At 36.2% G+C, this 19,524-nt stretch overlaps 1 non-coding gene across 1 annotated transcript; it reads left to right on the top strand.

Moving 5' to 3' along the window:
- The first annotated feature begins 17,320 nt into the window (after positions 1-17,320).
- LOC139903083 (small nucleolar RNA R71) lies at positions 17,321-17,427 on the top strand. The gene has a single exon (XR_011777929.1). It is a non-coding gene; the product is annotated as a small nucleolar RNA R71 (small nucleolar RNA).
- The last annotated feature ends 2,097 nt before the right edge of the window (positions 17,428-19,524 follow it).

Genomic DNA, 19,524 nt, shown 5'->3' with positions numbered 1-19,524 from the left:
TTTTAATCACTTGTGTCCATAACGTAAATCATAAAATGCATGTATTCTCATCCCGAAATATTTAGAGTTTAAAAGTGGGACTATATACTCACCATACTGTATTTTGTAGTAAAAATACATATAACATCATTGAACAAGTGTAAGGTTGGCATCGGATTCACGAACCTATATCAATTATATATATTAAAACATATACTCGAAATCAAATAAATCCATATATTATTATTAATTATTATTTTAGTAATTCACATGTTTCATTAATAACTTAATTAGTTATATTTATTTTATATATTCTAAATAAATACTTAATATTTATTATAAAAATATTAATACAATTATGTTATATGTAAAATTATATATATCTTCATATAAATATTATATGTTTGATAAAAAAAATAAGACTTTTAATAATACGAAGATAATGGTAATAATAATAATGATAACAATGAAATGTATTTTAATGATAATAATATTAGTAATAATAATAATATTAGTAATAATTTACTTATTATAGTTATCATAGTAATAATAAGTATTAATTAATAATACTAGTAATTATAATATTAATGATAATAATAACTATCAAAATAATAATAATAATAATAATAATAATAATAATAATAATAATAATAATAATAATAATAATAATAATAATAATAATAATAATGCTTAATACTTATAACTATGGTGGTGATACTAGTTATAATACTAATTGTAATTATAATATTAATAATATTAACAATAACTAATAATAAAGATGATAATAATAACAGTAATAAAAAGATAACAAATATGAACTACCTCACATAGATGGGCATTTTAAAAAAAAGAAAGGTCACCAGTAGGTCTCGAACCCGAGACCCCTCGCTAACCCGCAACACACTCAAACCACCTGATCCATTTCCTTTTTCTGAATAAAAACCCAACAGAAATTTATTTAAACCGAGCAACTGTGTTCCCTTCTTCTTCTTCAAAACAAACGACTAGGGATCAAATTAATTGCTACAACAAGGCTTTAAGTTGATCTTAGAATTTATAACATGAACCAAAAACAACTTCCTAATTGGGTTAAACCAACAGAACATAAAAGAAAAAAAAATTATAAAATTAAGCAGTAGCAGCAGCGACGTGATGTATGTTATGAACTCAAACCTTGCTTTTGATTTTGAGAAGTTTTTAGACAAAAGTTTCAACATGAAAAAGGTCATAAATCATTTATGAAATCTTCCTGAACCATCAATTGATCCTAAAACTCAAGAACAAATTCGAATTTTCGCCAAGAACGGTTCGTTTGACTTTTTAAAACAAAACTTTGACTCTCTAATTCGGTTTCGTTTTGTAAAATTGATCTTTGAAAGTTTGCAGATAGTTTGCTCAAAGGATTCCTAGCAACTCTACGTTATTACATTTCGAAAATTGTTTCGACTTTGAGGTATTGATTAAAAGGTATAAAAACAGAGGTATTTGAACTGTAATACTTTGTTTTCTGTTTGAGATTCAATTAAATACAACTGTAAATGATATTGCGAAATTGATAAGGATAGTGGTGTGTCGATACATCAATGAATCTGTCAATTATATATACAGAATGTGGTACTTGATTTTCTTAATCAGACAATTTAGAACAGGAAGTTATATAAAAATACAAATAAATCGATTTCAGTTTTCTCTGATTTGTACTGACGACTACGACAGGGAATATAAATTTAACACAATATGACAATGATTTAAACTGACTTTGGATCTTATAAATATAAATACGTATTTATCTATATTCATATATGTATTTTATTGTATTTATGTATATATATATATATATATATATATATATATATATATATATATATATATATATATATATATATATATATATATATATATAATAATATTGACATTAGGAATTATCACTGTCATTTTTTATTGCAAGTAATAATATTATTATTTATAATTACTAGTCTCTTTATTATTAATATTATTATTATTATTATTTGTATTATTAATAATATTAATATAATAATACTAGTTAATTATAAAAATTAGGAATTTAACATGTAAATAAAAATATATAAACAAGAAATATAATTACAAATATATATAAACAGAAATATATATATTATTAATATTTATATTATATGTATGTTTATATATATTTGTAATTATATTTCTTGTTTATATATTTTTATTTACATGTTAAATTCCTAATTTTTATAATTAACTAGTATTATTATATTAATATTATTAATAATACAGATAATAATAATAATATTAATAATAAAGAGACTAGTAATTATAAATAATAATATTATTACTTGCAGTAAAAAATGACAGTGATAATTCCTAATGTCAATACCTAATAATAATTCTTAATTCAACTGATTAAATTTTATTATTTCAAATTATTATATTTATTTACATTTATATATATATATATATATATATATATATATATATATATATATATATATATATATATATATATATATATATATATATATATATACACACACCTGTATATATTTATTTACAATTAATTATTCATGAATCGTCGAGAATAGTCAGAGGTCAAACGTATACATATGAACACATTTCAATGTTTTTGAGACTTCACAGTACAGACTTTGCTTATCGTGTCGATTATAGGTTAAGATGAAGTTTAAATTTAGTCAGAAATTTCTGGGTCATTACAGTACCTACCCGTTAAAGAAATTTCGTCCCCGAAATTTGATAGAGGTCATTATGGATAGAAATAAGAATGTTTTCATGACGAATATGAGCTGATGAATAGAGTTTTATCATTTTGATTAATATAAATAAATCAATTTGATTACTCGAAGAGTACGAGTGAAGCTATCACTAAATAGTGAAATGAGAGAGACAAATTTCATCATAACCTTTGATTAGTCATGGTTGAATTCAAGGGATTTAGAGAAAATCTTCGTAATAAGATTTGATTCTTCGGCGATTTAGAAAATCAGGATCTTCTTTGATTAAATGAAATAATCTGTTTCGATTACTCTGTCGGATATTTCACTATAAATCTATCCCCTTCGTTCCCTTATTTTCATATCTCACATCCTATTAGTACTGATTCTTGATACACTCTTAACTTTTATATCTGTCATTCTTCTTTTTCATCTACCACCAGAAGAATCTATTTACTTCTACTATACTCTTGTGTTTATAGTGTTTCTAGTTCTCCCGTGTCTCTATATTGCTATCTGCATCGATATACACGGTTTGTAATTTCAGGGTTATTATCGGGCTTTATATTCCTCATTATTTTTCTGAACTTTATGCTTTCGTTTTCTCTTCCCGACTTCGAGTCAAGCGAGTAATGGTCCATAATTAGTAGGTATGAAGTTTTGGATGAACATGGTTAATGTTCTAAGAATGAAATGATAATGGCACGATCTTGATTTGTCAAATTACCAGAGTATCCAAAACAATAGAACTATCAAGAAGATATGTTCTTAATATGTTTGGAGATTGGGTAGAAGGTAAGAGTCATGTAACATAGCACATGATGATGGTACTGTTGATCATCACATTCCATTAGAAACTCAACATGACTTACTGTAATATAATGACGTTGATCAAGTGTTATTATATTATACTAACTCATGCTTCAGTCCCCAACACTACTTCAAACATTCACATTCGAATGTTTCAGAATTTAGAAACTAACACAGTTTCTTTTATATTGAATCGCAGGTATTGCAAAGAGATAAATGATTTTAGATAAAAATATCTTCAGAAATATCGAGGATATTTATAATGAAAGATATGATGATATCTTAGAATGTTCAAGATATGATGATGATGAAGAATATTTTTCTGTGAAGGTTTAGAATAAGAAGTAAAGTGTTCGCTAACAATTTCAGCAGACTCTGAATCATTTGGATTCTTTGAATGCAGGTTTAGTCTTTGTGATTTATTCAGAGACTCTTTTGTAGTTTGCTCAATCAGTTTTTCAGTTTCAAACTTTTTCTGAGCTTTGCCAACATACAATTCTTTATCATCAACTTTTGGCTGTTGAGGTCGTTTACAGTTTTTGTTGCTTCATTCAATTTTTCAAAATTCAGAGTATTAATTAGCAGAATGGGTGCTTTTCAGAATTTCAGAGTGGAAGATCCATAGTTCTAAGAGATAAATGTTATATGGATACATATAACTGTTGATGTGGAAATGTTGCGAGCCTCACAATACAGATTTGCTGATTCCCGGTAATTGGTATGGCAATTCTTGTTACAAGATGCGAATGAATACATAATGAGATTTCAATAGACAAATTTAGTGATTTGTCGGAGAGATTTAAACCAAGGAGCTACGAGGTTGCTGGTACGTCTACTGATAATATGGTGGGATATAAAAGGTTCCCCGGTAACAATAAAAGAGCACGTATATATATCAAGGTTATAGTAAGACTAGTCCGACTGAAAAGTCGAAGTTGACTTGCTAGAGCTGTGACAAATTTGGCTAATTTGGAAAGAGATTGCAAAGTTATTTTGGGTAATAATAACACTAAGAAATTAGCATAGCTACGTTTTAAACATTTACTCAGTTGCCGAGAGTTTCTCAGGTGAATAGCTATATGCATTAATCTTTTCTTCCGTAGATGATTTGTGGTTGGTTCATCCTCTAGATTGAGGTGTTTTCAAGAATCATGAAAGGTTTGATCGCAGATTGTAATTGTCAAGATACAAATGAGGTTTAAGATGAAGTCAAGTGGCAAACTTGAAGTAATGTTTAGTTTCATATGTTATATTCAATATTTTAATTCATTTTAATTGTCCAATGCCATTAGTTCACAGTCGATAGTCCACAGTTAACAATCCAATAATTCATATACAATTTAATATATAACATTCGAATTAATTAATACGTATCGTGACCCGTGTACCGATCTCAGTATTAATCACAACTCAAACTATATATATATTTTGGAATCAACCTCAACCCTGTATAGCTAACTCCGTCATTTGCATATAGAGTGTCTATGGTTGTTCCAAGATAGATATATAGATGGGTCAATATGAAATGTCGAAACCTTGTATACATGTCCCGTTATTTAAAGTGCGTAAAATAAATACAGAAATTAAATAACGATAAATTAAATTGCGATAAATAAAATGTAATACGGAATTAACAGTTAGCTGGGAACAGTTAGCTAGGATTTTGTCAGCGTGGATTCTTAACAAATTCATCGTAGTTAATTTGTTTGTTTCTAACAAATTTTAGTTTGTCCAAAGTTTCTTCATTATGCCACTTGTTGGATTCTGATAGGTCAAAATCCAAATATGAAATTTGAATGGAAATGGTTATTCTGTGGTGAACGGATACGTATATCGGTGGTTGTAAGTAGGATAGTAAATGACCGTTGAATCAGATTCGAAGAATGTACAGCGTAACTTATTAATGTGAAATCTAAATATTCCTCGAGTATTACCTACCCGTTAAAATATTTTCATCATTAACAGTTTGTACGAAAGAATTTTTAATTACAATCTTTATGAAAATATACATACATATATATTTTATTCATATGTAATTGTGGATTTAATGAGTCAATAAGATATTAAACTCATTTGATTTATCGTTAGTACTAGATTATATGATCTCTAGAACATTAGAGATTACATAAGCGCCATGTCGAACGAAGATAAATGAGGTAGAACGATACGTAAAGCGAAGATAATCGATGTATAACGATATGTAGAACGAAGATCATACTTGAAATACAGATAGTGATATTGAGGCGTATGATGTTGATATCCGAGGTACAGATTGTGATGTTGAGGTTTACAACGTGGTTGTGATTGGGGGTAATATGGGTACTGTTGGCGTTAATGATGGTGGTGTGATGGTGTCAAATCTAGTATATAATTTATCTCTGGAAAATGCCGGTTTAAAGATTACTACACACTAACGGGCAGTGTACCCGATCGTGTAATAGTATAGAATTGGTAATTCCGAAATCGTTCCAAGGACAGTTTTAACGTGAGAATTAAGATTGAAACTAATAAAATAAACTAAGTTAATCTATGAAAATTGAAAGTACGAGATAGTTTGTTTTGGTGGCTATTTAACGATTAGCCAAATCAAAAATTGATTAAAAGTAAAAGACGATATTTTTGTATTTTTAAGTTTATAAAAATAAATGCTGACTCAACAAAAAGTAAAGATATTTGAATTCAATAGATAGAAGAATGTTCGCCTAGATCTCCTATTCGCAGTGTTGGATGATTTGTTATTAAGCACTAGTTCTATTTATCAATGCATGCAATTACGGAGTCGGTTTACCCAGAGTTCTCTTTTAGCAAACACGTCAAACTAGGATTTATTGGCTTAGGGTTCCCTCTCACCAAAGACCTCTTTCGTTTGTGACTTAGTAATTAGCTAATTATAAGATTAAGATTCAATTGGTTACACGTTCGCTCCACACAATTCACCCCTATTTTGTTCAATCAATGTTACCCGGTTTACCCCCTTGGTCCAGTAAGCACCCAATCGGTTAAGACAAATCAATTGGAAATTAGATCACTAAATTGAAACAGGGTTCCCTTTGTTCAAACAAGATTTACTAATCAACCTAGTAACAATAATCAACACCCACAATAATGGTTCTTAATCAAAACTCATAATTTTCATGCATTAATTAATAAAACTACAAAGTATCATCCAAACACATGCAAATATTCAATCTAGACAAACATTAAAAGTTTAGCCAATAATCAATGCTAGAACAAAAATCACAATCAAAGTAATAGAAGAATTCATTGTTTTAAATAAAGAGATTAACCTAATTAATGATTGAATCTTGAATGATAAACAGATCGAGACTTGTTTCCGGAATGATTGATGTGTTAGAATGACCTTGAAGTTCTCCAAAGATCACCAAAAATCGTCCAAAAGCTGCCCCAATTCGTCTGGATGGAAGAATGAATAATTAGGGTATTTTTCGGGCCTTTTATAACTTGCCAAAATCACCTGAACCGACACATGGTCGCACCGCGGCCAAAACTGTCGCGCCGCGACATATAGCTTTAATTTTTAACCTCTTTAAACCAACTTTTGATCTGGAAACACGTCATTCGTCGCGCCGCGGAAGCAATTGTCGCGCCGCGACATAACAAGTAAACTGATTCCTTCGTCTATTTTTCTCTTTTTACTTGCTTAAATAATCTCAAAACCTCATTAATCAATAAAACATTAACGTTTTAATCCTCGATGCACTACTAATATCAACCAATCGACAAAATGCCTCAAAAACTTCAAAAACCGCATCTCTTCTACCAATAGCTCTTCAAACTCGAACATTCTCAATATTATCAAAATAAACACCAAATCGTATCCGAACGGACTAAATTATGATCGATATCGCTAAGGAAAACGTGTATAAAATATGTGATATCAAACCACCCCACACTAGAGTTTTGCTTGTCCTCAAGCAATTAAACTCGATAATAATCTTCTACCATATAATAACGTCTTCAAAAATGTATGTAGAACCAAACGAATAAGAAACCAAACTAACAACTAGCGTGGGCACGATTTGGAGTAAATAACAACCATGGTTCCCACTTGCATTCCCCCGAAATAACTTCCCAAACCGCAAACAATATGTAACTAGTATAGCAACCAAAATTAACCTCGAATTACGTACCATAATGATGAAGTAGAAAATCTCGAAAAATAAGTCTTCAAAGTAAACGGGAATCAAGTGGGAACCGTGCACCAAAAAGTATAGCAATCGAACAAATATGCCAAAAGAACGCACGGGCTACCCCGCAATTGGTCAAGCCAAGCCTCCCACAGTACCTAACATCGCGAGATATCGGTAAGAAAATAATGTGCTTAGGAGGATACACATTACGTCCAGATATCATCGATAATCACGAGGTGATCATCTAATCCGTTAAGTTAACCATAAAGATTGAGGTTCATCAGGCTTAAAAGCTGATATCTTACCTTTCCAGAGGTTATCCACTGGGAATCTGATCAATCACTGACATTTTGTGTATCATGGTGCGCTTCCCATTTGGCTAGCAAATCTCCCTCATTGAGATAAGCTTTGACTACCAGCTTCCCTGTTTGACGTTGAGGCCTGGTAGATTTCCAGTCGATTTTAGCAATGACTTTTCAAGACTTTTCGTCACCCTACAACTGGTCTGGGCTACATCTTCTGAAACAAATCAGCAAGTGTGTCGTTCGGGAGACTTGACTCCCTTAAGGATGGAAAAGATACATCCTGTGTGGTTAAATAAGGTGGTCGGGTGCAACATTGTCCTTGTTAGGAGAAACAATGAGGATCGCCCTGTTTAAGTTTTCGATCTAGCGAATGGTCCGATTTCGACTATACGCCACTATCACCGTTCATACGGTAGACACCCGTTTTTGTACAAGTGACCTACGTATGAATTTTAATGTTCATGTAGGATTTCACATTCAAAATAATGAACATGTTTTGAAAGTTCAAGACTTTCTCCTCTAACAGTACCTCATCGTGAAATGATGGGTAATGAAATGGCACGCTTAAGAGGTATACGTACCAAGTGAAACGGTTGGAAGACTTTACTTCCTTAATGAGTGGATCTGAGTCACTCGGAAGTGCCAATCTATTTCAATTGACACCAGTTTGCCTACTTCCCACATTACAAGCTTTTCTGCTTGTTTTAAGAAAGGTAAGAAGTAGATACTACCCTTCCAATAAATCCCAAAAACCTTTGGGTGCCATAGATTTTGGCTATGGGTTGTGTTGTCTAAGCAAACACAAGCACGTAGCTATTGCTCCTAAAAAAGACAGCACTGGTGAAACTCGAGGTTCCTCTTCCCACAGTATCACACCATTAAATGATGTAATAATAAAATGATATAGTTTCGGAAGTCTGCTATACCAAGTAACCAAAAGTTTTTGATCTGGCACATGATTCGGTCACCATCACGCTATGCAATTACCGCTCTCTCACGGTTGACACCCGTTTTGGTACAGGTGACCTACTATTGAGTTCCCCGAACTCGTAGGATTTCATGTCCAATGGAAATGAACATGTGGAACACTTTTGGCTTCTTTGAAAACACGAATTATACCATAAAATACCAAGCCAATTTTTAAAATTAAGGTTTTGGCCGAATTTTCAATTGTTTTTCTACTTTTTTTTTATTTTTGAACTAACTTTTCTGTTTTTTTTTCCCTAAATTTTTCAATTTTTTTTTACGACCAAAACCCCGTGAAATGTCAAGTCTTTTAATATCAAAACTAGTATGATGATGATTCCATTAACAACCAACCCGAGAGATTTTACATCCCCACCCCACACTTGAGATCAAGCAAAGTCACCATTACTTGAGATCAAAAATAGATTAAAATTGAAAGGGTAAGAAAAATATAAACTTATCGAGGTAACCACTGATCGTGGAATGACAGTGACAGATGGCGATGAACTTACTGCCTGCATAAGAACATCGTCCATTCCTGATCCTCACACCAATATCATCACTCAAGTAGTTTTGCTGAACTTAATGCCAGACTTGAAAAATTGTTTCACCAACATACCTAAGAAAAGAAAAAAAAACACAAGAAAACTACATAAATGGAACAAGGTGGTACCACCCGGTACCGAAACGCCTTGTCCCCGAATAAATCCACAGTACATAAGTAAAATATAAAATTATCCAAGTACAAACCAACGAAACGGAAATAGTTTAAAACAAATTACAACATAATCACGGGCTCGCAGGCCCTCCTCACTGAAACCCATCATACGACCAGTTGCCGTATGGATACTGCTACTCGAACCTCTGTCGTGCATCATCCAACCTCTCCTCTTCACTATAAATCGGGGCCTGAACTCGGGGCCTAATTGGGCTGTGATAATAAACCGGTGTCTGTGCTTGTGTACCATAATAATTCTCCGGGTTATAGTAGAAAAGACGAGCGTTGTGCCTTTGCCAGTCACCTCCATATGCCATCCATTGCTGGTCATGCAAAGACTCAGCCGTCCTCTCATCGATCCTCTGCTGACTCTCCCACATACGGTCATTATGCGACCGTTGTTCTCCCCGAAACGCAGCAAAGTTGTATGACACACCGATTTGCACGTTATCGACCCGCGAAACTATGTTATCCCAAATTTCTTGGGAAATACCCCAAAGCTGACCCCCCGCTGGCACATTCGGAGCAACCGGCTCCGCCTCTTCACCTCCTTGAACATTACCACCAGCCTCGTGCTCTTGTGGCTCAACATATGCAACCAAGCCAACCCGATTCGCATCCCACATCACAAAACGCACATTAAGATAAAACCTTAAATTAAAAGGTTTCATTACTTGCAATTGGTCGGTTAATCTTGTACACCTGCTAAAATTGATGTCGAAAAATCGTGCAATCTTTGTAACAAAATGACCGCCCAGCAGTGGCCTCGAAGAGCGTGTCTCCCTCGACTGATTAGATAAATAGGTAGCGATCAACATACACAAATCCACATGCGCATTATGCCGAAATCGATGCATTATCCACAACTCGGTAGAATTAACCTTATCATTCTCATTCCTTCGTCCACAAAAAGTACACGACAATAGTTTATGGAGTAACCGTAGATCTCGGCTTCGAATATCGGAGCCCTTCGACTCATTAGACACAAATGGAGTTAAACCTGAAATTTCAAACCAAAAATCGTTCTCATTATAATCTTCCTGATTCCCGATGAACTCCGTTTCTTTCTTCAAATAACGTATCAAAGACTTCTCATCTAATTTTTCATACAAATTTAGTGCTCGAGACAAATCAATTCGGCTCATGGCTCAACTTTCCCCTCCTAAATGAAATGTCAAAAAGCCTTGATCCGTCCCATCCCTTCGAGAACGGAAACTCAAAGAGGAGAAAAACTCAACAATTAACTCACGGTAAAGATCGTCTCTTAATGAAAAAGCACGTTCCCAAGTGCCAAGATCAACCCCTGTCTCGACATCACCAACATATAAGCAATATCCTCCCTTACTTCACTAGATGCACTATTCAGTTCTTCCCAACTAAAATACCAAGTTGCTTGAATATTCCGAGCTGAAATGTATCCAAAATATTCCGAGAATTGCTCCTCAACTTGTTGCAACCAAACCTCAGGATTAGTTCTTCTCTCTTCCTCCCTTCGGGATTGAGCCGAGGAAGATGATGGAGCATCAAATCTGCTTCTCTACGCACATGAAACAAAAACCAAACCAAACACAAAACATCGAAAAGTTAGCGTTAGAAAAATCAACACGTTCCACATACTTGCACCATGTACCATTAATACTCGTCTCAACTTCAATTAGGCATTTAGACAAAAGCAAGTATTGACAACATATGTTTGTGTTCCATGGTATCAAATTCAAACCAATTCTCAAAACAACATATCATGTAAATACCTCATTTAACAATCTTCATTTAACTCAATTGCACAAACTCATCTAGCTAATTAACCTACTCCATGAAAAATAAACCATTCCAATAACCAAATAATCATCTCACAAATCACATAAATCATCATGTTTTACCAATTTCCAAAATCACAAATGACCCGCCCAAATCACCCCACACTATCTTAAAGCATGTATCTATAAGCAAACATCTTCCTAACAAACAAAATCCCCAAACAATCAACATTAAATTTGGATTTATCGTTACCCCTAATTTCAAGAATCAATATTATGCATAACAACACAAAAACTCATGAAGAACACACAATAATATCATATTCGTCAACAATGCATCAAATACTAAGGCATAAAAGTTTCAATTAAACAAACCCTTTAAAATTTCAAACATGAACCCCAAAATCAAGATAATTAATCAAGAAACATGAAAGAAAAAGCAAGAGATTAGCCAAAATCGGACCTTAACCGGCATGTTTGCACAATGAATTGAAGAAATTAGGTAGCAATTAGTGTTAATTGAAACTAGGGTTTTAGAGCTCTAACTTCGTTTGAGAGTTTAATGTGAGAGTGGTGGGTGAAAAACTGATCCAAATCCCCTAAAAAGAGTTAAAATCCCGTAGGTTATTTAGTGGGTCGGGTTACCCAATTGATTAAAACCTGACCCGTGGGTTATTATCTGTGCGACAGAACTGTCGCGCCTCGACATAAGTCTCCGCGTCGCGGCGATTCACTGGACCTGGTACTAACTCTAACAAATATCGTGAATTTCAAGACCTGTGATAACTCGCGCCACGACCTAAAATGTCGCGCCGCGGCGATGAACGTGTTTGAAACCCATTTTAAGATGGCTTTCTGTAACCAAAACATGTGTTATATCGTGCCGCGACCCTGTTTGTCGCGCCGCGGCAATGGGCTGATTCTGATCCCTCGACTTTTTAAACTATGCAGCAAACTCCATTACCTTTTATCACCAAAACAAGCAAGTAATCTATCATAATTAATCATTTAGCATTTAAGACTCAGCAAACCCGTGATTAAACCTATAAATACAAACTATACAACAATGTGAACCATGTTTAACGAGTCGTTCACAAAACTCGTTTCCAACTTCAAGTAACCTTAGGATCGGGTTCAACGTGAACCCCGTCATCAATCACCATCGGACCATCAAAATACTTCTTCACACGATGTCCGTTAACCTTAAAAGTAGTACCGCTTGCGTTTTTCAACTCAATTGTACCGTACGGGTACACCTTAACAACCTCAAATGGTCCCGTCCACCGGGACTTAAGTTTTCCCGCTAGAAGCTTTAATCTAGAGTTAAACAAAAGCACTCGATTGCCTTCATTAAACTCTTTTGAACCCTTTAACTTCCTATCATGCCATTGCTTGGTTTTCTCTTTATAAATTAACGAATTCTCATACGCATCAAGGCGTAATTCACCAAGCTCATTCAATTGCCCCGCCCTTAGGCGTCCGGCTTCCTTCAAATCCAAATTGCACTTTTTAAGCTCCCACATAGCCTTATGCTCAATCTCCAATGGGAGATGGCACGCTTTCCCATAAACCAACCGATAAGGAGTGGTACCAATGGGCGTTTTGTAGGCGGTTCGAAACGCCCACAAAGCTTCATCGAGCTTGTTCGCTCACTCCCTCGGATTCGACCCCACAGTCTTCTCAAGAATCCCTTTAAGAGCTCGATTGGTGTTCTCAACTTGTCCGCTCGTTTGGGGATGGTATGAAGTAGAAACTTTATGGAGAACTCCATATCGCTTCAATACCTTTTCCATTTGAGCGTTACAAAAATGAGTTCCCCTATCGCTAATCAAAGCTTTAGGAGTTCCAAATCGAGAGAATAAATGCTTAAGGAAGGAAATCACAACTCTTGCATCGTTTGTGGGTAAAGCTTGCGCTTCGGCCCATTTAGACACGTAGTCAATGGCAACGAGTATGTAACTATAATTCTGAGATTTCGAAAATGGCCCCATAAAGTCAATTCCCCAAACGTCAAATACCTCGCAAACTTGGATGCTTTGTTGAGGCATCTCATCCCGTTTGGTGACTTTACCGGCCCTTTGGCAAGAATCGCATGACTTGCAAATCCGGTGGGCATCCTTGAAAATTGTCGGCCAAAAGAAGCCGGCATCATAGACTTTACGCCCCGTGATTTGGGGTCCAAAATGCCCACCGGTAGGCCCACTATGGCACTCGGTCAAAATACGCATACACTCCTCACCGGAAATGCACTGGCGGATAACCCCATCGGGACAACAATGAAAAAGATAGGGAGCCTCCCAGAAATAGTACTTAAGGTCACTGAAGAATTTCTTTCTCTTTTGATGCGACCACCCTTTTTCCAAGAATCCCCCAACGAGATAATTAGCAATGTCCACGTACCACGGCTCATCCACCTTGTCCATCGCCATGCGATATTCATCGGGAAAATCATCATGGATACTCGATTCGTGAAGGACTTCGAGATTTGGGTTCTCGAGTCTAGACAAGTGGTCAGCCACTAGATTTTCAGCACCCTTTTTATCCCGGATCTCGATGTCGAATTCTTGCAAAAGCAAGATCCATCTAAGCAGTCGAGGTTTCGCATCCGGTTTCGAAAATAGGTACTTCAGAGCGGAATGATCCGTAAATACTATAGTCTTAGACAAGACTAAGTAGGACCTGAACTTATCAAAAGAAAAGACCACCGCAAGGAGCTCCTTTTCAGTAGTAGTATAATTCAATTGTGCTCCCTGCAAAGTCTTGCTTTCATAGTAGATGGGTCGAAAATGTTTCTCGACCCTTTGACCCAAAACAGATCCAACAGCAAAATTGGAAGCATCGCACATAAGCTCGAATGGAAGGGACCAATTTGGAGCAATTATGATTGGTGCATTGATCAGTTTCTCCTTCAGAAGATCGAATGCCTTTTGGCACTCGTTGGAGAAATTCCACGGCGTGTCCTTTTCAAGGAGTTTATTCATCGGGTTAGCGATTTTAGAAAAATCCTTAATAAACCGTCGGTAAAAATCGGCGTGCCCGAGAAAACTCCGAACACCCTTAACATCGGTGGGAGGTGGAAGGTTCTTAATAGCCGCTACCTTCGCAGGATCCACCTCAATACCGTCCTTGGAAATCTTGTGCCCGAGAACTATGCCCCCTTGAACCATGAAATGGCACTTTTCCCAATTGAGCACAAGATTAGACTTTTCACACCGTTCCAACATCCGTTCTAAGTTCATAAGGCATGAATCAAAAGTGTCACCGAAGACCGAAAAGTCATCCATGAACACCTCCATGCAATCCTCTATCATATCGTGGAATATGGCCATCATGCACCTTTGAAAAGTGGCCGGAGCATTGCAAAGGCCAAAGGGCATGCGTCGGTATGAAAATGTACCATACGGGCACGTGAAAGTAGTTTTCTCCTGGTCCTCGGGCGAGATAGGAATTTGAAAATAGCCCGAAAAACCATCAAGAAAACAATAAAAGCTGTTTCCCGCTAACCTCTCTAGCATTTGATCCATGAAAGGTAACGGGAAGTGGTCTTTACGTGTGGCGTCGTTCAACTTTCGATAGTCAATACAAACACGCCACCCCGTGACAGTCCTAGTGGAAATTAACTCATTTTTATCATTGGTGGTAAGAGTCATACCACCTTTCTTAGGTACACAGTGTACCGGGCTAATCTAAGGACTGTCAGAGATCGGGTAAATCAGCCTGCATCGAGGAGCTTAATGATCTCTTTCTTCACGACATCTTGCATGTGAGGGTTCAACCTCCTTTGACGTTGCACCACAGGTTTGGAGTCATCCTCCATTAGGATTTTGTGGGTGCAATAGGAGGGACTAATACCCTTAATGTCGTGAATTTTCCACGCAATGGCCGGTTTATGGGCCTGCAGCATGGTTACAAGCTCAGTTTTCTGACCTGTAGTAAGAGAAGAAGAAATAATCACCGGGAGCTTAGATTCCTCCTGCAAATAAGCATATTCCAAATGATCTGGAAGTGGCTTCAATTCTAACTCGGGAGGTTCTTCAATTGAAGACTTGCTCCGGTAATCCGCATCACGCTCGAGTTCTTTGAACTCCTCCTCAGTCGGCTCATAGCCGTTTTCCATCAAGGTGATCAAAATATCCACCTCCTCAACCTGCAACTCTTCATCAATTTCAACCAATGAACACTCTCCTGAACCCTGTAACTCTGGGAATTCCTGCAACAACTCAGAGTGGACATTCACAGTGTTAAGAAAATAGCATACATCATCGGTGTACGCAGGGTATTTTAAAGTATGGTCGATTGAAAAAGTTGCATGAAAATTATCTATCTGAAGGGTCAACTGCTGGCCATATACATCAATGATACACCTAGCAGTATTTAAAAATGGCCGACCCAAAATCAGTGGAATCCTATCATCCACTTCCATATCTAACACCACGAAATCTGCCGGAAAAACCAACGATCCGGTCTTAACTAGCATATTCTCGATAATTCCACGAGGGAATTTAATAGAGCGGTGTGCTAGCTGAATAGCCATTCATGTGGGTTTCAACTCCCCGGGGTCCAGCTTCAAATAAATAGAATAGGGCATTAAATTTATGCTAGCCCCCAAATCTGCCAACGCCCTCATACAATCCAAGTTACCCAATAAACAAGGAATGGTAAAACTCCCAGGATCCTCAAGCTTCTCGGGAAGCTTGTTTGCAACTACCGCTGAGCATGCGGCATTCAACCTAACTGAAGACACATTCTCCAGCTTCTTCGTGTTAGTTAGCAAGTCCTTAAGAAACCTTGCATACTTGGGCATACCTGCAATCACATCAATAAAAGGCAAATTAATGTTAACATTTTTAATCAAGTCCATGAACTTGGACTTTTCTGCCTCCAGCTTCTCCAGCCTCTGCTTCCTCGGGAATGGGAGCGGTGGTTGATACTCTTTAACTACCGGTTTGGCAGCAACAGTTTCTGGTACCCTCACAACATCTCAATCACCTGTTCCGGCTCCTTATCCCCCTCCGGTTCACTAACAATAACCGGCTCACTATCCTTAACCAAAGGCACTCGTAAATCATCCTCATCGGGCTTAGTCGGTGAATCATATGCTAAACCACTGCGTATAGTGATAGCATTAACGTGCCCATTCTTCGGGTTATTATCGGTTTTACTCGGTAACTCCCCCGGTTTCCTCACATTATTCTGACTAGCAAGCTGACCAATTTGTTTCTCTAGATTCTGAATCGCTGCTTGTTGATTTTAAAACATTTGATCATTCTTCTCATTGTTCTGGGTAACAGTAGTAACAAGCTGAGTTTGAGATATCACAAGCTTCTCGATCATAGCTTCAAGATTGGACTTTTTCTCTTCGGCTTGGGGTTTCTGAAAATACCCTGGAGCTTGCTGTTGATATCCTCCACTAGAACCTGGCTGAAACCTCGAACCTTGATTACCTTGAGGATTATAGGGATTGTTGAAATTCCTATTAAACTGCGCACGTCCCTGAAACTGATTGTTGTTCTGCTGACTAATATAAGCTATCTCTTCCTTCTGATTCATAGTCAAACCTGCATCACAATCTTTTACCAGATGTAATCCCCCACAATACTCACAACCAACCTTCATACCATGAATATCCTTATTTATCTTCTCCAAATTCCTACCAAAGGAATCCAACTTAGCACTTATAGACCCAAAATCATCATATGCACCATGGGTTTCGGTCTTCTTAACTGAAGCTAAATGGAATGACTCATGATCTTGATGCCATTCGTGAGAGTAAGCAGCTTGCTTTTCAATTATCTCTAGCGCCTCTTCTTTGGTCTTATCCATTAACGTACCACCTGCTGCTTGATCAATAGTCTGACGAGTTGGGATATCACAACCCTTGTAGAAAATCTGGACCTTCTGTAAATCATTCAACCCGTGTTGAGGACATGAGCTTAACAAAGTAGCAAAACGGTCCCAAGCATCAAATAATGTCTCACTGCTCTTTTGTCTGAATTGTGAAATTTCTACTTGAAGTCTAGCAGCTCGAGATGCAGGGAAAAACTTCGATAAAAACTTATCCTCCAAAGTCTCCCAAGAGGTAATCGTGCCCTCTGGTTGCTTATCTAACCATCTCTTGGCTTCTCCCTTAAGAGTCCAAGGGAAAAGCCTTGTCTTGACTGAAGTATCGGCAACCTCATGCAACTTAAACAAATTGCAAACATCATTAAAATTACGAAGATGCTCGTTAGCATCCTCAGTATCCTTTCCATAAAATCTGCAATCAGAAGAAATCAAATTCAGGATCGGCCCTGTAATTTGAAAAAGCTGAGTGATGTTCGATTGAGTAATCGAGTTGCCTTGGCCCCCTCGTGTGGCCTTCAACTTTTGTACCATAGTCTGAGGATGAGGTGGTTGTTCTTGATCGGCCATATCTTCAGTCTCGAAAAGATCTAATGAAATGTAAGATTATTCTTCTTCTCTGAATTCAGGTGGTGTATCGGGCACCACTGTTTCAGAACTACTACCCAAATTAATTATATTAGCACTTGAAGAAAAAGATGAATCCACTGTAGACTGTTGTTCGTGACTTAACGCTCTGAATAACTCTCTTTCGGGTTCTGCAAATGGTTGAAGAATCGGAGACTTAGAAGAACGTGTATGTGGCATGCACTACCTGGTACCTGCGAAATCACGACTAACAACTGATTAAACGCACCGATTCAACTGAGAATAACGAAAAGAAATAATAAACTATAACTAAACTAAACTAAACTAAGAACAATTAGATAACAATCTTAATTTTCGACACAACTGTCCCCGGCAGCGGCGCCAAAAACTTGATGGTGTCAAATCTAGTATATAATTTATCTCTGGAAAATGCCGGTTTAAAGATTACTACACACTAACGGGCAGTGTACCCGATCGTGTAATAGTATAGAATTGGTAATTCCGAAATCGTTCCAAGGACAGTTTTAACGTGAGAATTAAGATTGAAACTAATAAAATAAACTAAGTTAATCTATGAAAATCGAAAGTATGAGATAGTTTGTTTTGGTGGCTATTTAACGATTAGCCAAATCAAAAATTGATTAAAAGTAAAAGACGATATTTTTGTATTTTTTAAGTTTATAAAAATAAATGCTGACTCAACAAAAAGTAAAGATATTTTAATTCAATAGATAGAAGAATGTTCGCCTAGATCTCCTATTCGCAGTGATGGATGATTTGTTATTAAGCACTAGTTCTATTTATCAATGCATGCAATTACGGAGTCGGTTTACCCAGAGTTCTATTTTAGCAAACACGTCAAACTAGGATTTATTGGCTTAGGGTTCCCTCTCACCAAAGACCTCTTTCGTTTGTGACTTAGTAATTAGCTAATTATAAGATTAAGATTCAATTGGTTACACGTTCGCTCCACACAATTCACCCCTATTTTGTTCAATCAATGTTACCCAGTTTACCCCCTTGGTCCAGTAAGCACCCAATCGGTTAAGACAAATCAATTGGAAATTAGATCACTAAATTGAAACAGGGTTCCCTTTGTTCAAACAAGATTCACTAATCAACCTAGTAACAATAATCAACACCCACAAGAATGGTTCTTAATCAAAACTCATAACTATCATGCATTAATTAATAAAACTACAAAGTATCATCCAAACACATGCAAATATTCAATCTAGACAAACATTAAAAGTTTAGCCAATAATCATGGCTAGAACAAAAATCACAATCAAAGTAATAGAAGAATTCATTGTTTTAAACAAAGAGATTAACCTAATTAATGATTGAATCTTGAATGATAAACGGATCGAGACTTGTTTCTGGAATGATTGATGTGTTAGAATGACCTTGAAGTTCTCCAAAGATCACCAAAAATCGTCCAAAAGCTGCCCCAATTCGTCTGGATGGAAGAATGAATAATTAGGGTATTTTTCGGGCCTTTTATAACTTGCCAAAATCACCTGAACCGACACATGGTCGCGCCGCGGCCAAAACTGTCGCGCCGCGACATATAGCTTTAATTTTTAACCTCTTTAAACCAACTTCTGATCTGGAAACACGTCATTCGTCGCGCCGCGGAAGCAATTGTCGCGCCGCGACATAACAAGTAAACTGATTCCTTCGTCT

This window comes from Rutidosis leptorrhynchoides, chromosome 3 (genome assembly GCF_046630445.1).
Source record: "Rutidosis leptorrhynchoides isolate AG116_Rl617_1_P2 chromosome 3, CSIRO_AGI_Rlap_v1, whole genome shotgun sequence".
NCBI lineage: Eukaryota > Viridiplantae > Streptophyta > Magnoliopsida > Asterales > Asteraceae > Rutidosis > Rutidosis leptorrhynchoides.
Note: the sequence above shows the minus strand (reverse complement) of the source record. Positions and strands in the feature narration are given on the sequence as shown.